Here is a 23,794-nt window from a genome sequence, read left to right as displayed (position 1 = left end):
CACACATATGCATTGATTATTATTGAACTTTCACTTTGGGGCATTTTTGTCCTCATTTTATTGCAATTCTTTGTCTTTCTTTTTCTATTTCTATTATTATTATTATTATTATTTTTATTTTTTTCATTATTATTTTTTTTTCTTTTCAAACTAAAATATATACAATAACATCAATGCATATGGTTTTCACATGATTAATACATGAGTATGTACCCAATTTCCATAATTTTTCAACAAAAACGTAAACACACTTTTATCTCTACCTAATATTCCCAACTTCCCCAAAATCAAATGATGAGTACTCTCACTAGTCTAAGCTAATCAAAGATCCAAATTAAGGATATTTATTATTTTTCACTTAGGCTTGTAATGTGCTACAATTAAGAACAAATGGGTTAAGCATAGGCTAAAAATTGGCAAACAATGGAAGATAAAAGGTAGGCTATTTGGATAAGTGAGCTATTTGAACAATGGCCTCAATCATATAAATGGATGTATACACAAAATAATGGATATAAAGAATCAAACAAATCAAGGATTACAATCATAGGAAGGGAATAATGCACACAAGAAGGAAAGTAAGTGGTTATGTATGATGTAACCATTTCTCTTCTTTGAATATTCTTGTTTTAATGCCCTAGTTGTTAGTTTGTTTAAATTACACCTCGTTCTTGAATTGTATGTTGCTTGTATTACAAGTTTGGTTAGTTTTGTATTTGAAAATTTTTGAGAAATCAAAAGATTTTTTGTTAATTTTCATTTTGGTTGGTTTTGAGTTGTAGATAGTGTTAGGAAGATTTTAAGCTTTATTTTGTTGTTTCTGAAAAAAGGGGGGAGGGGGCAGGGACGCGTACGCGTGCCTGAAGTGTACGCGTCGATGCGCCAACATGCCCCCATACATTTTCCAGAGAGTTGTGCCCCCTCTATGCCCATGTTGTGCCTTTGGCACAACTCCACTTCATGCGTGCACGTATCTCACGCGTACGCATCGATTTCCATTCTCTACATCCACGCTCACGCGTATATGACACTTACGCATCGATTTCTTTTCTGTCCACCCACGCGCACGTGTCATGGACGTGGACGCGTGGATTCAAAATCAATAACACCACCTATGCGCAATCCCTAAGCCAGACGCGTCCATTTCCCCCTTTCAACGTTTCATTTCTTCTTCTCCCTCCAAGCCAGAACCACCATTACAAACCCCTCTCCAGTTCTGCAACCACCACTCTGGTGACTAATTGCCACCGACCACTCTCCTTCCCTTCCGTTCTCTCTTCTTTCTTTCTTCTTTCTTTTACCCTTTTCTCCTCCTATCCCTCTCGGCCGTTCACCCTGCTGCCTCGACTAGCGCTGCCGCGTCACCCATTACCGCCGGTGAGACACCCATCATCACCACAACCCCCTTTCTTCCCCCATTTCACCTCTTCTGTATATTGCCTCCTACTAGAGCAGATTCGGGTACCATTCTCTGTACCCTGAGACACCCTCTACTCTCCTATGCTCTGCGCCGCTTCTCTACCACCACTTGGTTAGCAGCATTGCCAATCTCTTCCAGTTGCTTCCCCTTTTTTCTTCCATTTCTATTTGCCGCGTCTGCCCTTCTAGGTTCTGGTTCTTCCATTCAATTTCTGCCCTGTTTTAGTTTTCATTTAGTTAATTTTGCATGTTAATATCAGTTGATTAATTTCTGTTTGATTAGGTTAGATAAAATTGCATGTGGTTAGGTAGTTAGGATGTGGTTAGAGGATTTAGGTTTGATAACTACACCATTCATGCTGTCTAAAGTAGTTAACATCCATGTGTTTTGCTGAATGATTGATGATGTTGGTGTTAAACGCTTTTACATATTGCTATGCTATTATTTTGACTGCTGCCATGCTGATTTAGTTGTTTTATTTTGCTTGATGCTGCCTGAATAATATGAAATCTTTGCTTGTTATACATGTTTGAATTACATTAGATTCATATGACCGTTTTGCTGCTATTTGGTTATCCGGGAACATCCAAATTACTGCCAGAATGCTGCCAAAATTTTTGGAAATTTCCCTACTGCTAACTTGCAACTTAGGAATTGAACTTGGCACTTTTTGAATTGAGACTCATTTGGCTTATACCAAGTTCAGTTCATAAGTTGATTTGGCCGGCGTTTCCATTTTGTATCTTGGTTCCCCTTCCATGTGTATTGATGGAATCACGGGACTAATTGTTGGAATTCTGTGACAATTCGGACCTTGATTAACTAAATCAATTTCGAACCTCTTGAATGTTTTAAATCATGCAAGCTAGGTCCAACTTTTCTAATTGACCACTGAAGTGCTTTCTAAACTCTCAAGTGGCCTAGTCTTGCTACTTTTTGAATGAGGTTCTATTGAGTTGTAATTGTTGGTGTAATGTTACTCATGTAGCTATTTTCACCGTCCAACTTACTTTAGATTACATGAGCGCATTCTTAAACTTTCAACACCAATTTTTTACAAACTTAGTGACCATATACATTAGTGATGACTTGCATCCCTTTTTCTATGCTTTTATGCATTCCATATCTCATCATCAATGTCTTGCATCATCCTCATGAATGTGAGTATGCTTGTTTTCTATACTTTTTGAGCTTTTCTTGTTTAAGTTCCATAACTGTCATGCCACTAATATTTGACCCAGTTTTCTAACTCTGACTTAGTTGACTCTCTAACTCTTCTTTTTCATTTTCACATTAACACTTTTATATTCTTTCGGGCATGATGATTATTGTTGCTTAACAAACAAGCATTTTGCTATTATTGCATGAATTCTTGGTTTGTGTTCTGATTAACATCTGAATTCCGTTTTGTTTGCATTCCAAGAATTTCTTACTGTGACTCACTTCATGAGAAGTATCTCAATTTTCTTCTGTTGTCTATTTTCTGTTTGCTGCTTGTTTTTCTTGTTTTTCCACTCCTCTGCTTTGCTTGATATGTTATCTCCTGTGATTTCTCATTCCAGGATGTCTAACAGAGGCAAGGGAAAAGCAAAGGTTACCTCCAGGAAGAGGAAGAAGTCTCGGTCTTCCACTGATTTTACAACCTCCGGTTATGCTAAGATATACCTGAATGACAAGGATAAGAAGAATCAGCTCCTGCCCTCCACCAATGCAGAGAAGTTTCCAAATCTGTATTGTGAGCTCCATTTTCCACTTTTTCAGAAGCAGAAGCTCAAATTGGAGAAGAAGATGGCTATCCTTTCAGATCTGAGACAGTCCATTGAGCTTCAGCTTGAGGGGTTGGGCCTAGCCTTCGTGGATAGGGAGCTAGTTAGGGTGAACGAGTCGTGGGTGCGTGAATTTTACTGCAATTTCTTCAGCCCGACCCTTGACTCGATTCACCTGCGAGGCGGATGGCTCCTGATTACAAAAGTGGACATTGAGAATGCACTCTGCTATCAGCCCAAGACCAGTGATACAGATGCTTTTATGTAGGCTGAGGCAGAGATGCACTGCATGACATATAACTATGATGCATTGAGGGATATAGTTGCCGGCCCGGACGCCCCTTGGAAGATGGACACCAATAAAATGAAGCCCAAGGGGATGTTGTTCAATCATCTGACTCGGGAGGCGAGGGTATGGCAACAGTTTTTACTCATTATGTGATACGTACCACACACTTCACAGAGATTCCAATGGACATGCTCGTTCTGATTAGATGCATTATGGAGGGGAACTAGCTGTACTTCCCCCACCTGATCAGGAAGTTCATGTGGTGAGCACATGTCCGAGGCACACTTCCATTCCCTGCTTTGGTCACAGAGATGGCTCAGAGGGCTGGTGTACCTTGGCATTAGGATGACAAGTCGCCACCTCCGATCCACGAAAAGGAGAAATTGATCCCGTGGGAGACTTGGGTGGATGATAAGCCAGCCCCGCGTAGATCCAGAGCCCGCTCAGCAGCAGCAACATCTAAACCACCACCTTCTTCAGCAACGGCTTCTAGGCCATCATCTTCTACAGCAGCACCACCTACCATACCATCCACAGCTGCCAATCAGCCACCACCATCAATAGCACCACAGCCGACATACAGACTAGTTTAGCATCTTATCGAGCGCATGGATCGTAGCGACCGTCGCAATGAGTGACACTTTCGGCGCGTGACTCAGATGTTGGCATCCCTGGGAGCAGTCATACCCCCTGATTCTGACACTTCTGACCATTCTGAGGAGGAGGCGGATCATACGTAGGAGGCTAGGCAAGCAGAGGCACCTCTAGAGATTCAGGCTTCTACACAGCCACAGCTACAGACGCAGCTAGAGCCCCAGCCGGATGCAGATGTCGATCCTTCCACCTAGTCCTACTTGTAGCATCAGAGACGATGCTTCATTCTAAGTGTGGGGAGGTCGACGTTGTCGGCGAAAATGTTATTTTGGGTGACCATTTTCAGACTTCAACTTAGTTTCCTTTATTTTATCTTATTTTAGTACTTGCACTTTGGATTATTGTACATATTAGTATTTTGGATACTTTTAGTATGTTGCATTTTGCATCTTTGGTGTTTGTACATATATTTTGAGATTTTTTTTAGTTTGATTTATATTTTTAGTTGATAGCATATATATATAGTATCTTAGTTTATCAGTTTAGTTGTGATGGAAAAAAATATGGTCTATTGAGCTTAGTTTATCCTTTTTGTATTTGAGATTTGGTTTGATTGAAAAAAGGGGATCTAACTAAGGATTAATTTACTTATAGGACCCCAAATGATTAGAGTAAAAATTTTCATTGAACTTGCTTGATTTATATCTTGTGGAACATGTTTTGAGCTAAGAACACAAACTTGTGAGTTTTGAGCCTAATTGTGTGGTTACATCTTATAACCACTTATTTCCCTTCTTGTGTGCATTATTGTCTTTCTATAATTGTAATCCTTGATTTGTTTAAATCTATATGTCCATTATTCCTTGTATACATGCATTTATATGATTGAGGCCATTGTTCATTTAGCTCACTTACCCAAATAGCCTACCTTTCGTCAACCATTGTTAGCCAATTTTGAGCTTATTTTAATCCCCTTTGTTCTTAATATAGCACATTACAAGTCTTAAAGCAAAAAACAATAATTGTCCTTTATTTGGATCTTTGATTAGCTTAGGCTAGTGAGTGTGTGCATCATTCAAGTGTGGGGAAACTTGGGGCAATGGGAAAAGGTGTGTGTTGTATTTTTGTTAAAAATATTGGGAATTGGGTACATACTCATGTGTTAATTAAATATAAAACCATATGCATTGATGCTTTTGTATATACTTTATTGCAAAAAGAAAAAAATGAGAAAATAAAAGAAAAATATATATTAAAAAAAAGAGAAAGAAAAAAAAAGTAATAAGAAGGGGACAAAAGGCCCAAAAGTGAAGTCCAATAAAAATCAATGCATATGTGTTATGATAAAAAGAAAGAATGCATGAGTATGTGAAAAAGTGAGAAGAATGGGTAGTTAGGTTAGTTTAGATTTGTATAGGTTGCTATATAGGTTAGGTGGGAAGCTTAGGTTAATCGAAGATTCAAATTTCAAGTCCACTTGACCATATGCATCCTACCTTGACCCTAGCCCCATTACAACCTATGGAAAAGACCTCATGATATTCGTATGCATGCATGAGATAATTGTTGATTGTTAGATGAAAAACAAATCTTGGAAAGTATGATTAGGGGAGAATTGAGTGAATCAACCCTATACACTTGAGAGATTATAGCGGATATACATCTGGTGAGGGTTTGATTGCTCTATTACATGTTTCCACCTCTGACATCTTTTCTTGCAAGTTTGTATAATCTTTAATAACTCAATTCAATGGTGGTTTGGCTTGGTTGTTAATACCCTTAGCCCTTATGCTTATATTGGTTTTCTTGCATCCATTTAGGTACTTACATTTAGATAGTTGCATGTAAGTAAATTGCATATAGTTTAGTTGCATTGAATAGATGTTGATACCCTTCGTCTTTTTCTTGGTTAAGCATGAGGGCATGCTTGGTTTAAGTGTGGGGAGATTTGATGCACCACTATTTCGTGGTACATTTTGTGCTTAATTTAGGTGGATTTTATCCACTTTTCCCACATTTATTCAATGAAATAGCATGGTTTTATAATTTTCTCCTAAATTGTCCTTAAGTGTAAAAACATGCTTTTTAGGCCCTTAAATTGCTAATTTTGATTCACCTTTGATTCTACTAGATGCCTTGATGTGTTTGTTAGTGATTTCAGGATAAAAAGGCTAGGAATGGATCAAAGGAGTGAAGAGAAAAGCATGCAAGTGGAGAAATCATGGAAAATCAAAGATTTGGGATGCACTGATCGATGCGCACGTGCAACAGACGCGTACACGTGAATTTGAAGTTGCAAGGCAACGCGTACGCGTACATGACGCGTACGCATGGATAGTAAAAATGCCAAGTGACGCGTACGCGTGACTTACTCGTACATGTCGATGCTCACACGTGACTTCTTTAGTGAAATCGTGCCTAGCAAATTCAAAGGAGCTCCTGGCCCAATTTTGGGCTGAATTTTGGCGGGAAAAGACTAAAAGGACCAAGGATTGAATGGGGCGAGGGGAACAATTGATACACTTTAGTCTAGTTTAGAGGTAGTTTCTAGAGAGAGAAGCTCTCACTTCTCTCTAGAATTAGGATTAGGATTAGGTTTAATTCTTCTCTAGATCTAGGCCCAATTTCCCTTTATATTGCTACACCTTAGTCTCCTTTATATTGACACACTATTGTTGGATTTGGATTTACTTTTGATACAATTCATGTTTTACTTACCTTTGTTGTTTAATTGAGTTATTGTTAATTCTTTGCAATTGAGTAGTTGTGGATTTAATATACTCTTGTTGTCAATTTACCATGCTTTTTCTATTTGCCTTCCAAGTGTTTGATTAAATGCTTGAAAGGATGCTAGAGTAGGTTTTTGTGTTCTTGGCTTGGGATGGTAACTTAGGTGAACTTGAGCTACTAATGTCTAAGTGTTGATAAGTGGTGTCCATTAACTCTAACTTTCCCTAAATTCATTAGTGAGAAGGTTAGGACCTATGGATTAGGATTGATGTAGCTCATTTGACTTTTCTTCACTCATTAGAGGATGACTTAATGGGATTAATCTTTGCACTTATCATATTGGGGTTAGTGACAAGGATAAAGATCCTTGACCATCATTCCTTGCCAAGACCTTTTTACATTTGAGTTTCCATTTACTTTCTTGCCATTTATCTTTCATGTTCCTTATTCAAAACCTCAAATATACTTGTCTCATAACCAATAGTAAGAACACTACCCTGTAATTCTTTTGAGAGACGACCCGAGGTTCGAATACTTCGGTTTATATTTTTTGGGGTTTGTTACTTGTGATAACCAAATTTTTGCATGAAAGGTCTAACTGTTGGTTTAGAAATTATACTTGCAACGAGATTTCATTGAGGAATTCTAAACCACAAAAAAACTATTCATCAATCTTCAACGTTCTGCCTATCCATTCTGAGATACATGGGAAAGATGATCTCTGCTCCCACTACTGTGCATCTACGGTCACAAGTGAGTCTTGGAGACTAAGTAGCTTCTCAATGGCCAAGATCTGGGTTTACCATTGAGGATATCTATTTTCTGTTTTCTTACGGTTTTCGGTTAACAAGAGAAGGTCAGAACTAAAGTTTCTATTATGAGGATTAATAGGAAAAAGTTAGTTGGTGGGTTGGTAAAGCACAAAGCTCAAGAAGTTGATTTTGAAAAACTTAGAAAACTCAAAATATTATTTCTATAATCTTTGAATTAGTATTATTTTATTATTTTATTAGTATTATAGTATTATATATATATACTAATTGTCCTATAAGTATTATATGACAATTCTTATTATTATTTCTATATATACTATAAATAATTAAATAACCCTTTATCCAAAGTTTCTTTGAAGCCTTTACAAAAGAGATAAAACTGACGAATAAGAAACAAAACTCATTAGGAACTTTATAAGATTCCAAAAATGGAAGATCTAGATCAAGAAATCGAATTTCAATTATTTGCGGAAACAACCTTTGGTATAGGTTCAAATCCTATTGGACGCAAATAATTTGCATTATGTATTTTATATTTATATATTATAAATATAACTCTAAATAGAATTTCTATATTTCTAAAAACTAAAAATACCTAGGGAGAACAACCCAGCAACATGCAAGGAGATAAAAGAAGATTTTTCTTCATTCAGAAAACAAGGAGAGATAACCCAGTGTATTGAGGTTTTGTTCTGTGAAGAGCTCTCTAAAAAAATTCATCTACTTGGACAGTGCTTCCTAGTCAAATGAGCATTCTGCCAGAATGAAGAACTGAATCAGAGGCTAACAAATCTGGTTTATCACATAGCAAAGAGGCTGTTGTAGAGTCAATCTTCTTCATGTTTTACAGATTGTAATTTACTTTTCAATGTTTATCTTTCTGTAATTTCTTGAGGTAAAAGGATGAATGAGAAAGTCATTGAAAGAACCTAAGAGAGAAAAAGGCAGAGAGATACATGACGAGGCAGAAATTGGTAGATTAAGAAATTAATATGAGAGATACGTTGCAAGTACAGTTCTTAACCAACAAAAGTCCGCTTATCAATTTAGAAGGGTTGTCACAAAATTAGAATTAAAATACTGGGAGTATGAATCCCAGGTCGTCTCCCAACGAGTTGCAGAAGGATGTGCTACTTTATTAATCAGAGGGTTTTCAAATTAGTTTTGAGTTTGATAAACAGGAAATTAAAACAGAGAATTTATGTAATTTAAATAAAGGTCTTGACCGGGAGTAGATTAATCGGAAGTTCTATCCTTGTTGGAGTTCTCCCAAGATCAATTGATAATTGAAGGTTGTTCTACTTAGTTATTCTTTACTAGGTAGAGGAAAGTCAAGTAAGTTAGAAGTCTATTTCTATTCACAAGTTCTAATCCTCTCCCTTGGGAAGGATTAGTGTCAGTGACTAGAGAGCCATCCAACAATAAACCCAATTACAATTTTTCTCTTGAACATTCCAACTCAAGGTTCTCCTTTCAATCAACTCCCAATCAAGTTGGAGAACTACTTGCTCATCATGAATGTAAACTTCATAAAATAAGAAAAGGAAATAAAGGAAGAAATGATAAATAATAATAAAAAAGACCAATTAAAAATAAAAATAGTTCTTGTATTAATAAATTCTAAAAATAATCCAATGGTGACTTTGAACAAATTAAGGATATGAAAGAGTAAGTAAAAAAATAGAGAAAACAAACTAGAGAGATGAAGTCTTGCGGAGGTAATACATCTTCTCTATATCCCAATCTAAAAAGCAATAAAAACGAGATCCTAAGAACTATGAATGTATAGAGAGAAAACCTAGAGGAGTCGTAAAGTCAGATATAAAACTAAAAATTTATGCCGAATGAATCTCTTCCTTGGTCTCTGCATGTTCCCTGGCTCTAATTTGTGTTTCTGGGCCGAAAACTGGGTTGAGATGCGGCCCAGAATCCATGCCAGTGATTTCTGCAAATTCTGCAGATCGCGCACGTCACGCGATCGCGTCATCCACGCGTTCGCGTCATCCAGCGTTTTTCCTTGCCATGCGTGCGCGTCGCCCACGCATTCGCGTCACTCGTGCGGCTTCCAATCCACGCGTTCACGTCAGGCACGCGAGCGCGTCAATGCGCTTTCCTCCATTTTGCGCGGTCGCGTGAGCCATGCGTTCGCGTCACTTTTCGCTGGTCATCTCCTCAATTTCTTGTGTTCCTTCTATTTTTGCCAGCTTCCTCTCCATTCTCTAAGCCATTTCTGCCCTATGAAGCCTGAAACACTTAACACACAGATCACGGCATCGAACGGTATAGAGGAGAATAAAAATATACAATTAAAAGATCTTTAGGAAGCAATTTTTCAACCATGGAACAATTTTGGGAAGGACTTGTAATATCATACTAATCATATGAATAAGTGGGTGAAGACTTGATAAAACCACACAATTAAACACAAGATAAATCATAAAATAATGGTTTATCAACCTCCCCACACTTAAACATTAGCATGTCCTCATGCTTAGTTGAAGGAGATAAATATGAGTGAATAGGGACATGTAAGACTCATGCAATGTAACCTATGTATATGAATGCAACTATATGATTTTGTCTATCTGATTAAAAATAAATGAGTTCTCTAAGATAGAACATAGAGCAGATTCTACTAGTTTAAATCATATAGTAAAAGCAGGTAAATTTGTAAGAAGACAGCTCGTGAAAGCAGGGGACATGGAGTCGAGCATTAAACCCTCACTGGTGGTCTGTGTGCACTCTAATCTCTCTAGTGTATAGGGTAACCACTCTATCCTTCTCTAATCATGCTTTCTAATTTTTGTTCTTCACCTAACCAATCAATAATATTTAATGTACCAATGCAAACATCATGAGGTCTTTTCAGGGTTGTAATGGGGCCAAGGTAAGGGTAAGGGTATATATGGCTAAGTGAGCTTATAAATTGAATCTTTAATTAACCCAAGCTTTCACCTAATCACATATGTATATTCTTTATAAATTCAAATTTCATACCTAGCTACCCAGAATTTTCTTTTCACATTTCATACTCATGTGCATTGATTGCTTAATTTAGCATTGGGGTAATTTTGTCCTCTTATTTAGATTTATTTATTCAAAATTTTTTTTATATAGCTTATCAATGCACATAGATTTTTAATTTTTTTATGTTTTCATATGAGTAGGTACCCAAATTTCCATCATGACACATTCCTTTGTTAACCCTTGTTCCCACAATCTTCCCATACTCGATTAACACACAATTTCTATCTTAAGCTAACCAAAGATTCAATTGGGATGTTTAATTGTTTTTCTGCTTAAGGTTAGTAACGTGGTAAAATGTAGAACAAATGGGATTAAAACGGCTCAAAGTGGCTAACAACGGTAATTTAAAGGGTAGGCTTATTTGGGGTAAGTGAGCTAAGCAAATAATGGCCTCAATCATATGCATGCATATACACATTAACATTGGACATACAGGATAAAACAAAATTCAAATTACAATTATAGAGAAGTAAACACACAAGAATAAAATAGTTATGGTTAAATAATGTAACCATGTATTTGGGCTCAAAGTCTCACAGGTTGTGTGTTTCTTAGCTTGAAAACCATGTTCCAATTACAACTCCAAACAAATTTAACATAAAGGTTTTGATTTAAGTTAGTGAAAAATTTTAGGTCTTAGGAGAAACTTATTATCTTTTCAATCTAGTAGAACATGCATGCAATTAACCTATTACTATGCAATCTATCCTGAAAAAAGAAAAAAAGAAAAACTAACTAAATATTCTATTTTATTGGTGTTAAGGAAGAGAAATTACCTCCGGAAGTAAGGTACTGACCGACCTCCCCACACTTAAGGCTTTGCACCATCCTCGGTGCCATCTGTCAGGAACAAAGGTGTGCTGGTAGCAGTATCTCCACAGTCGGGACCGTCATGGCACCCTGTGCTGGTAAAGGAAGTGAAGTCCAGAGTGTCTGCGTCTTTTTCAGGTCTGTGGATGTCTGTGAGTAGCTCCTTGAGGTAATTGAAACGGCGTTGGTTGCGGCGCTCTCGTAGCTTCGCTTTCTGGTCTTGTCGGTCCAATCTCTCTCGTATTTGATGGAGCAGCTGACTTGTTGAAGGTGCTTGTGGTGTGGAAGGGGGAATGTTCGCAGCTTGTTCTACGGGCTGGCTGGTAGTGGCTGTTGGTGGCCTGAGATATTTCCCGTTAGGGATGTACTGATCATCCCGTGGAAGCATGGCTTTGGTGTCCCTAGCTCTGTAAGAGACTTCGGCTGCTGAGACAAGATCTGAGACCAAGGCGGGAAAAGGTAAGTTGCCCGCAATTTGTACGTGTTCCATGGCATTCCGGATGTGTCTTGGTAGGTTTAGAGGCTGGTCTGTAAGGATGCACCATAGTAGAATGGCCATGTCTGCAGTGAAGGAGGACTCAGGAGTGCTCGAAAAGACGTAATGGGACATAATCTGTGCCCATACGCGAGCCTCCAAGGTAAGTGTGGAAGCTGAAATTCCCTTAGGTTGGGAACGATGGTATCCATAAATCCATCTGCTGCCAGGTTGTGCGATAACTCTGAGAACAGCATTCCAGTCAAATTGGTACGTCTGGCACTTGAGTGCGGCCTCTTGAAATGCGTCCAGTCCTTCTGGAGCAGGGGGGAGATCCAACGCTCGTTTAATGGCCTCTTCTGTAATGAGGATTTGCTTCTAACGGAGATAGACAGACTACAGGGTTGGCAAGTGGAAATTAGAGTAGAACTCGACTACCCATGAGAGATTAACGTGTCGTGGCTGTCTTTGTAGGAATCCCCAGTGTCTTTGTTCGATTCGCGGCTCAACAAATTCAGCAATACGAGTCGGGAGGATAAGCAGGTATTCGTTGTTGTAATTCCTTGCTGCCAGGATGGGGAACATCTTCTCACAGTAGCGGTTGGGAAATCACGCAGTGTCCTTTACTGGGAAGGCTTTCTCTTTTTCATCGACCTTTATAATCCTCTTAATTCGTTTTGTTGAGGGCTTGACTGCAGTTGAAGATGGCTCTGCCACTAATGCTCTTTTTGTTCCTCTCCTTGCTAGTGGTTTGGGGGTAGCTATCTCTTTTCCTTTCTTGGTGGCCATCCTGAAAGGGAAAGAGTAAGGATGTTAAAACTTCAAGGGTTAGAGTAAGGAAGAGAACGGAAAAGGTGGTAATCAAGGCACATTAAAGATGAATGATGTTAACACATGGTCATGACTACATGTGAAAGATCATCAATGGAAATATAGCAAGTGCATATGATGACAGTTAAATGCAAGGTGTTTATTGGCATGCCGGCAAAGGCATGAGTAGCATAGATCAAGCATTCAATGTCCAAGTTAGATTACCAAGCCTTTCAAACTAATAACCTGTTTATAATAACAATTATATATAAATAATATAATATAAAAAGGGTTTTGTGAAAAGCAAGCATTTAGAGTAGTAGAATAAAAGAAATCTAAAAATAGTGGACAATGCCATACCGGCGTTTTCACAAACACATAGCATGCATGGTGAATAAACTATTGAAAGTATTAAATTGAACATGAAAGCAACCCTTAAAAATTAATATATAATTGTCAAACAATTCCTTAACAATCCACAAGCAAAATATAAGAAATAATGACCCAAATAAATTTCCAACACCAATAAAATGAAAAAGAAAGAAAAAGAAAACAAGGATAGTGAAAGTAGAAAGAAAAAGAATAAGAGAACATAAAAATAAGAGGAAGAATACAAAAGGAAGGAGGGAAGAAGAAAAGAAAAACCTTGATAATGGTGGTGAGAGAGAGAAAGTAGAAAGTGAGAAAGAAGGAAGAAGGAAGAAGAAGGGGGGAAAAGAAGATGGGGAAAGAAAAAATATTTTGGTAGATTTGGATGAGATGTACGGCGCAGGCGATGCGGACGCGTGGGTTACGCGTTCGCGCAAAAAGCGCGTATATGAATCCATCCGGACGCGTCGGTCACGCGGACGCGTGACTTGTTCTGTGCTAGTGGCGCGAGGGCAGCCTCGCGCTCGCACAACTCTATGTTCGAAACTCATTGTTGCCAAATTTCAAGGTGACGCGTTCGCGTGGTGGATGCGATCGCGTGAATGGCCAAGACTGGAAAACGACGCGGACGCGTGGGGCACACATTCGCGTGGTAGGGCTTATGCGACTAGCATCATTCCAGCCCCGGTCCAGCATAACATTCTACCATACACCCTTTCTTACGTTGATTTCAGGGCACGCGTTCGCGTGCTTGATGCGGGCGCGTGGGAGGCATTTTTCCCACATGACGCGGACGCATCGGGGACGCGGTCACGTGGATCAAGTTGTGCCAAAGGCACGCCTCCAGCCGCGCTTTTGCGTGACTCTCTGTTAAGTTTGCTTTTTTTCCTAGGGCCAAACGACGCGGACGCGTCGGTGACGCTGTCGCGTCACATGCCGCTTTCCGCCTCTCTCTTATTTTTTTTTATGCAATATGCAAATGGGAACTATATGCACTAGTACGGAGAAGAGTTATTGAAAAAGAAAACTATGAAGAGAGAAAGGAACAATCATACCATGGTGGGTTGTCTCCCACCTAGCACTTTGCTTTAACGTCCTTAAGTTGGACGCTCCACTAGCTCAGTCTTCTGCTGTGGGTGGATCTTCCAAGAGGAAGATCTCTAGCTCCTTCTTATTCTTCATCTTTTCACCATGATAAAGCTTTAAGCGATGTCCATTGACTTTGATGAATTCAGAGCTTGAAGGATGACTCAGGTGGAAAACTCCGTATGGCTCAGCCTTCTCTACTCTATACGGGCCGTCCCATCTTAATCTCAACTTGCCTGGCATGAGCCTCAATCTGGAGTTGTAAAGGAGGACTAAGTCCCCCGGTTGGAACTCTCTCCTCTTGATGTGCTTATCATGCACAGCCTTCATCTTTTCCTTGTAAAGCCTGGAGTTCTCATAAGCCTCTAGGCGAAGACTTTCTAATTCCTACAGTTGCAGCTTCCTTTTAGCTCCGGCCTTCTCAAATCCCATGTTGCACTCCTTCACTGCCCAAAAGGCTTTGTGCTCTACTTCAACTGGGAGGTGAAAGGCTTTACCATAAACTAAGCGGAGGGACTCATCCCAATGGGTGTCTTGTATGCCGTTCTGTATGCCCAGAGTGCATCTTGTAGTCTGGTGCTCCAGTCTCTTCTATAAGGTTTGACTATCTTCTGCAATATACGCTTTATTTCTCGGTTAGACACCTCGGCTTGCCCATTAGTCTGGGGATGGTAGGCTGTTGCCACTTTATGGTCAGCACCACACCTCCATAAATATGGGTCATCCCATATATAATATTTGGACTCATTTTTCAGCTTGTCTCTTTGATGCTTAGTAAAGTCTGTAGGAAAAGTGCGACTGTCTAGATAATTAGCTACTGGCGCATACGAAGGGACTACTTCAGATACTGCTTGTAAGTTGTCTAATGGGAAATTATCATTTATAGGAGTGGAGACATCCGTAATGTGCTCAAGGCGACTCAAGTGGTCCGCCACTAGATTCTGGTTACCATTCCTATCCTTAATTTCTAAATCAAATTCTTGTAGTAGCAGTATCCAACGTATAAGCCTTGGTTTGGACTCCTTCTTAGCTAATAAATACTTTAGAGTTGCGTGGTCTAAGTACACTACTACTTTAGTACCAGGTAAATAGGCTCGAAATTTATCCAGAGCGAACACAATAGCTAAGAGCTCTTTTTTAGTAGTAGTGTAATTAGACTGAGCAGCATCTAAAGTTTTAGACACATAAGCAATGATAAAAGGGTCCTTACCTTCGCGCTAAGCCAACGCTGCTCCTACTGCATGATTGGAAGCATCGCACATGATTTCAAATGGCTGGCTCCAGTATGGTCCTCTCACAATTGGAGCTTGAGTTAGGGCGGTCTTCAGCTTATCAAAAGCTTGCTCACAATCTTCACTGAACTCGAACTCGATATCTTTCTGCAGCAATCTGGATAAGGGTAATGCTACCTTACTGAAGTCCTTAATGAATCTCTTGTAAAAACCTGCATGGCCAAGGAACGAACGGACTTCCCTAACGGAGGAGGGGTAAGGTAAACTAGAAATAACATCCACCTTTGCTGGGTCTATAGAGATACCAGTATCAGAAATAACATGCCCTAGAACAATTCCTTGTTTCACCATAAAATGACACTTTTCAAAATTTAAAACAAGGTTTGAACTAACACACCTGTCCAATACTCTAGATAAACTATCCAAGAAAAGGCTAAATGAATCACCATATACGCTAAAGTCGTCCATAAAAACTTCCATACAAGTCTCAATAAGGTCAGAGAAAAGACTCATCATGCACCTTTGGAAAGTAGCTGGTGCATTGCATAAACCAAAGGGCATTCTCTTATAAGCATAAGTTCCAAAAGGACATGTAAAAGTAGTCTTTTCCTGATCCTCAGGGGCTATATGAATGTGAAAGTAGCCTGTATAACCATCTAAAAAGCAGTAATGAGATTTACCTGACAGGCGATCAAGCATCTGATCAATGAATGGCAAGGGGTAATGATCCTTGCGAGTGGCTTGGTTGAGACGCATATAGTCAATGCAAACTCTCCATGAATTCTTCACTCTAGTTGTCAGAAGCTCTCCTTGCTCATTTCTTACTGTTGTGACTCCAGACTTCTTGGGCACTACTTGTACTGGGCTGACCCATTCGCTATCTGAGATGGGATAAATGATATCTGCTTCAAGTAGCCTGGTCACTTCCTTCTTGACAACTTCTAAGATGGTGGGATTCAATCTCCTTTGAGGTTGACAAACAGGTTTTGCTCCCTCTTCTAAGAATATTCTGTGCTCACAAACTTGAGGGTTGATACCCACTATATCTGCCAAGCTCCATCCAATCACTTTCTTATGTTTTCTCAGTGCACTGAGTAGTTGTTCTTCTTGTTGGGAAGTGAGCTCCCTCGCAATAATAACTGGAAACTTCTGCTTGTCCTCAAGGAAAGCATACTTGAGGTGTGGAGGGAGGAGTTTTAATTCTAATTTCTACTCATGGCCAGGCTCTGGATTATCCGGAGCTGGTGATAATGGTAAAGTGCTTTTCATTGTCCTCTGAAAATGTCCCCACACATGGACCTTGCCCTATGTACTTCTCTTCTAATTCTTCCTGGTGAACTTCAGCTACAGTTTCATCAGCGATGTCACACTGGGAGATAGAATGATCTTTCAGAGGATGCTTCATAGCTTCATTTAAACTGAATTTCACTATTCTGCCATTTATTTCAAAAGAATAAGTTCCTGAAAATGCGTCCAGCTTGAACTTTGAAGTCTTCAGGAATGGTCTTTCAAGTAGGATTGAGGATGGCCTCCCGGAGTCATTAAGGGGGCATTTCTAGGATATAGAAATCAATGGGAAACATGAGCTCCTTGATGCTCAGTAATACATCTTCAGTAACTCCAATCACTGTGATAATGCTTTTATCTGCCAACACAAAATGAGCTGCTGACCTTTTTAAGGGAGGGAGCCTTAAAGCATTATATATAGACAAAGGCATTATACTAACACACGCTCCTAAATCACACATGCAGTCAGAAAATATCACACCTCCAATAGTACAGTTAACCATACATGGACCTGGATCACTACATTTTTCAGGTATACCTCCCATTAAAGCAGAGATAGAACTACCTAAAGGAGTGGTTTCTAATTTATTAATTTTATCCTTATGTATACATAAATCCTTCAGAAACTTTGCATATTTAAGTACCTGTTGAATAACCTCAAAAAGGGGAACGGTTACCTCAACCTTTTTGAATATTTCTACCATTTTGGGATCGAGTTCCATCTGCTTCCTGGGCTTCCTTGTGAGTTGTGGAAAGGGGACAAGACGGTTGTTATCCATAGTTTTAGCATCCTTTGGTGCTTCACCCTGTGGTTGAGTTTCCTCTTCTTCAACTATGTCCTGTATGCCCTCTTCCTCTTTAGCATCTTCCATTTCCGCTGCATCTTCAGTTGGGGTGTGTTCTGGTGGACTTGGCTCCTCTTGGTTCCTCTCCTGCAATGTGGTTCCGAATCTCAGAGTGATGGCATTGATCCCACCCTTGGGATTAGGTAAGGGTTGAGAAGGAAGTCCACTGGAGCTCGAAGGTTGGTTGGTGGAGTTATTTAGTGATCCAATCTGTGAGACAAGAGCTTGCAAGGTAGAGTTCAGACCATTTAGGGTAGAAGTAAGGTTGTTTTCCATGGCCTACTGTCTCCGATCAATAGAGTGTAATAACTCATCGTTAGAAGATGAAGAGGAATAAGTGATCTGAGGGGTCTGCTGAGATGCTTGAGGCTGCCTTAGATGAGGTGCTCTGTAGGCCTGATTCTGATTCTGCTGTCTAATGTTGTTACTGTTATTCCACATCTGGTTTTCATTGTTATCTCTGCCTCCTCTGTTATGATTGTCTCTCCAATCCTAGTTAGAATTATCTCTCTAACCTTGGTTGGAATTGTCCTGCCATCCATGGTTGTAGCTGCCAACTTGATTGTATCCTTGATTAGGGTGGTCATAGAAGTTATGAGTGGCTGCCACAGTGTTGTCTTCCTGTTGGAGTTGTGGGCATTCATCAGTATAATGGCTATAATCAGCACAAATCCCACATACTCTTTGTAGAACCAACTGTTGGCTTTGCTGTGGTGGAGAGGGCTGAGCTTGCTGAGCTTGTTGTTGATTCAACTGCATCTGCTTCAGTAAGTTGGTCATTTCACAGATACTCTGAGTTAGAGCAGCAGTCTCTCTGCTAGAGGATACCTCTGCAACAGCTTTTGACCGGCTTTGTTTCTGCCTATGATTCCGAGTAGATTAAGCTAAATCGCTGATCAATTGCCATGCCTCATCAGTGGTCTTGTACTTTTTCATAGACCCATTGCTAGCACCTTCCAATGTGGTCTTATCTTGAGGCTTCATGCCCTGTGTGAAGTAGCCGAGCAACACTATCTTGTCAATCATATGGTGGGGCATGCTTCCAGAAGATTATTGAAGCGCTCCCAGTGTTCGTAGAGAGTCTCAGATTCGTCCTGAAAAATCATGGAGTTGTCTTTCCTCAGCTTATCGGTAACTTCGGCTGGAAAGAATTTCTCCAAAAATTCTCTTCTAAGCGTATACCAGTTAGAAACAGTTGCTCCGGATTGAGTGTAGTACCACTCTCTTGCCTTTCCTTCAAGAGAGAATGGGAAGGCTTTTAACAGAATAGAAGTTTCATTAGCACCATCACGCTTAACAGTAGAACAAGCTGTCTGGAAATCCCTAAGGTGCTTGATAGGCTCTTGAGCAGGTAAGCCATGAAACTTGGGCATCAAGTTGAGTAGTGCAGTCTTTATTTCAAAATCTATAGCCACCGCTGGGTGATGCGCTTGAAATGCCTGCAGTGTGAAGTCTGGGGCTCCAGCTTCCTGGATAGTAACTCTCCTAGGTGCTGCCATGTTACCTGCACGTGAATCAACTGAATCAGTAGGAAGGGAGCTTGTTTCTTCCTTAAGTGACGTTTCAGATTCATCCTCGGAGAGGACTAACCGACGCCGAGCTTGCCTTATACGTGAAATAGTTCTTTCAATCTCAGGATCAAATACTGGTAAGCTTGGATCAGGAAGTGAACGCGTCATTCAATGGAAGAGACATATAGCTCATGATAACAAAAACAAAATAAAATAAAATGTAAATAAATAAATTCTAATCGATAAATTAGCACCCTATTGCAACTCCCCGGCAACGGCGCCAAAAATTGACGAGGAAAAAATTGGCAGATTAAGAAATTAATATGAGAGATACGTTGCAAGTACAGTTCTTAACCAACAAAAGTCCGCTTATCAATTTAGAAGGGTTGTCACAAAATTAGAATTAAAATACTGAGAGTATGAATCCCAGGTCGTCTCCCAACGAGTTGCAGAAAGATGTGCTACTTTATTAATCAGAGGGTTTTCAAATTGGTTTTGAGTTTGATAAACAGGATATTAAAACAGAAAATTTATGTAATTTAAATAAAGGTCTTGACCGGGAGTAGATTAATCAGAAGTTATATCCTTGTTGGAGTTCTCCCAAGATCAATTAATAATTGAAGGTTGTTCTACTTAGTTATTCTTTACTAGGTAGAGGAAAGTCAAGTAAGTTGGAAGTCTACTTCTATTCACAAGTTCTAATCCTCTCCCTTGGGAAGGATTAGTGTCAGTGACTAGAGAGCCATCTAACAATAAACCCAATTACAATTTTTTTCTTGAACATTCCAACTCAAGGTTCTCCTTTGAATCAACTCCCAATCAAGTTGGAGAACTACTCGCTCATCATGAATGTAAACTTCACAAAATAAGAAAGGGAAATAAAGGAAGACATGATAAGTAATAATCAAAAAGACCAATTAAAAATAAAAATAATTCTTGTATTAATAAATTCTAAAAATAATCAAATGGTGACTCTGAACAAATTAAGGATATGAAAGAGTAAGAAAAAAAATAGAGAAAACAAACTAGAGAGATGAAGTCTTGCGGAGGTAATAGCTCTTCTCTATATCCCAATCTAAAAGGCAATAAAAACGAGATCCTAAGAACTATGAATGTATAGAGAGAAAACCTAGAGGAGTCATAAAGTCAGATCTAAAACTAAAAATTTATGCCGAATGAATCTCTTCCTTGGTCTCTGCATGTTCCTTAGCTCTAATCTGTGTTTCTGGGCCGAAAACTGGGTTGAAATGCGGCCCAGAATCCACGCCAGCGATTTCTGCAAATTCTGCAGATCGCGCACGTCACGCGATCGCGTCATCCACCGTTCGCGTCATCCAGCATTTTTCCTTGCCACGCATGCGCGTCGTCCACGCATTCGTGTCACTCGTGCGACTTCCAATCCACGCGTTCGCGTCAGGCACGCGAGCGCGTCAATGCACTTTCCTCCATTTCGCACGGTCGCGTGAGCCATGCGTTCGCGTCACTTCTCGCGGGTCATCTCCTCAATTTCTTGTGTTCCTTCCATTTTTGCCAGCTTCGTCTCCATTCTCTAAGCCATTCCTGCCCTATGAAGCCTGAAACACTTAACACACATATCATGGCATCGAACGGTATAGAGGAGGATAAAAATATACAATTAAACGATCTTTAGGAAGCAATTTTTCAACCATGGAACAATTTTGGGAAGGACTTGTAATATCATGCTAATCGTATGAATAAGTGGGTGAAGACTTGATAAAACCACACAATTAAACACAAGATAAGTCATAAAATAATGGTTTATCAATACACATGAGTGAAAAATCCTAGAGTTATTTCAGATTTCTTTAGGTAAGCTTGTGTCTTGTATCTAGTACCAGTGAGGTACCCCTTTCTTAGTTGGGTGAGCACTAAGAGTAAAGAGTTAGGTATTAGCATAGCCAATGTCAAGTTAGGTTAGAAGTTGAGTGTAAAATGATTGTGTCAATCCTGTGGAATTGGTGTATGTAATACTTTAACTATAGTGGAAATTCTACCACTGTTGTGGTGGAGACTGGACGTAGGATGCATAGCACAATGCAACTGAACCAGGATACGTGATGGTGTTAGCTTTTCTCTTCTCTGCTCTGTCCTATTTTATGATATTCATGAGACAAAATGAAATTGTTTCAAAAATTTTCTGTTGCCAAGTTCAAACAGATTCATACAGCAAGTTTATATTAAAGGGTTAAGTTTATTAAAGTAAAAGAAGGTCATATGTTCAACCTCCCCTTCTCTAAGCCTTCTACAACCTTCAATTGGTATCAGAGCTAAGGTCTCAAGAATCAAGCTTCACCACTTGGAGCAAAGATCCAATGGCGAACAACTCGGGCACAACCACAGTTGCTTACACCCTCACTGAAGGCCAGTCAAACAATCGACCTCCTTTCTTCAACAGGAAGAACTATGCCTACTGGAAAGAGAGGATGAGTATCTTCATCCAATCCATTGACTACAACATTTGGAAGATTATTATAGGTGGTCCCAAGATCCCAACAAAAACAAGTGCTGATGGAGTGGTAACTCAAAAAGAAGAAGCTGAGTGGAATGAAGATGATAAGAAGAAGATGGAGCTGAATGCTAAAGCCATCAACCTTCTTCACTGTGCTATCAGCTTTGAAGAGTACCAAAAGATGTCTAGATGCAAGACAACCAAAGAAATCTAGGAGAAACTCCAGGTTACACACAAAGGCACTAAACAGGTCAAAGAAACGAGGATTGATATGCTACGAAAAGAGTATGAGATGTTTAATATGAAGGATGGAGAAAGCATTGATAAAGTGTTTGAGAGATTCTCAATCATAATCAACAACCTTGATGCTATGGGTACAAACTACTCAGAACAAACCCTAGTGAGAAAACTCCTTAGAAGCCTCACAAAAGAATGGAAAACCACTGCCACTGTCCTAGCCGAGAGCAATAACCTAAGCCCTATAACCTATGATGAGCTGAGAGCAAAACTTCTTGTCTATGAAACCACACACAAAAACCCGAACTCAAAGAAAAAGGGAATAGCCCTCAAGTCAAAAATAGAATCAAAAGTGAGTGAGTCTAGTGATGGTATTTCAGATCACGAGCTTATGTTTTTTGCTAGAAGATTTAAAAGGATGATGAAGAACAATGGTAAGTACAAGGGTTCAAGCTCAAAGGAACAAAATATGGACTTGAGCAAAGTGACGTGTCATCATTGCAAGAAGGCTGGACATTTCAAGCTAAACAGTCCAAAGCTCAAGAAGGAGGACAAAGGAAAGAAAGAAAAGAAGAGAGTGCTCATGGCAGCTTGGGAGGATCTTAAGAACGACTCCAATGAGGAAGAAGATTCTGAAAGTGAACATAAAGACTGCTTCATGGCTGGAAACAATAATCTTGACGAGGTAAATTACTATGACTTGTCTATAGATGATTTACATGCTATTATTGATGATCTTACTCTAAACACCTCAAAACTGCTAGACAAGTACAATAAGTGTAGATCTGAAAAAGATGTGTTAAAAGCTAAAAATGAATTTTTAAAAGAAAAAGTGAAGGAAACTGAATGTGATTTGGACATTATTGAAGAAAACAGATTTCTAAAATCTGAACTTGAAAAATTAAAAGGAAAGCACCTTGTAGTTCCTTCTCAAGAGTTAATTCATTAAAAGGCTGAATGGTGACCTAGTAAAATTTGCTCAAAGCTCTAGTAACTTGGATAAATTACTTGCAAGCCAAAGACCATTGTTTGAAAAATCTGGTTTAGGTTATATAACCAAGGAAAGTGCAGTTTTTAATGATTCCTCTATAAAATTTGTGGCTTCTTCATTAAATACTAAATCCACATCCAACAAATCTGGTATTGGATATGTTCCCACATTTGAGGAGAAATTTGATGAAGTTTAGACAAGTAAAACTAAGCCTTCACCAAGAACCGAACCTACTTCAAATAGGTCAGGTCTGGGGTACATTTCAAAAAATGAAGTTGTTTTCAAGAAACCATCATCTCACAACAAAACCTCATCTTCGAAAAGCCCAAAAGTTTTAAAAAATTCTGGTGAAAATGCTTTTGCAAAGAGGAATAATTATAACAAAAATCAGTTTGTCAAAAGAAAAGCACATCTTCCAAAAACCAGAAAATATCAGCCCTTTAATCATTTCCAGTATGGTAGCTCATTTCAATTTCAGCAACATGCATCAAAAAATCATTGTATTAATTGCAAAAAATTTGGTCATTGACATTCACAATGCTTCATTGAAAAAAGAATTGTAGGAAACCAAATTTACAATGTTGTGTGTGATTTCAATGCACTTGGGCAGCCAAGATGGATTAACTTCAAAGGATCCAAATTAATTTGGATACCTAAGTTTACTTGAAGTCTTTCATGCAGATTTGCCTAGCATCCATGAACAAAAAGGATATGTGGTACTTGGATAGTGGATGCTCAAGGCACATGACTGGAAGGTCAACTTACTTCATCAAACTAAACAAGTATGATGGAGGTTTTGTGACCTTTGGAGATGATGGTAAAGTAGGTAATGAACACACTACTTCCATTGATGATGTATTTTTGGTATGTGGATTGAAGCACAATCTTTTGAGTATAAGTCAGCTGTGTGATTTAGGATATCTAGTGACTTTCAAAAGACTTGAATGCTGTGTTGTAAATGAAAAGACTAATGAAGCGCTTTTTGTTGCCAAGCCTTGTAATAATGTGTATGGACTTACCCTTGATGAACTAAAGAATCAAAATGTAGCTTGTTTTCATTCTAAAGAATCTG

Source organism: Arachis hypogaea, chromosome 19 (assembly GCF_003086295.3).
Source record: "Arachis hypogaea cultivar Tifrunner chromosome 19, arahy.Tifrunner.gnm2.J5K5, whole genome shotgun sequence".
Classification (NCBI taxonomy): domain Eukaryota; kingdom Viridiplantae; phylum Streptophyta; class Magnoliopsida; order Fabales; family Fabaceae; genus Arachis; species Arachis hypogaea.
This window is presented reverse-complemented; position numbering follows the sequence as displayed.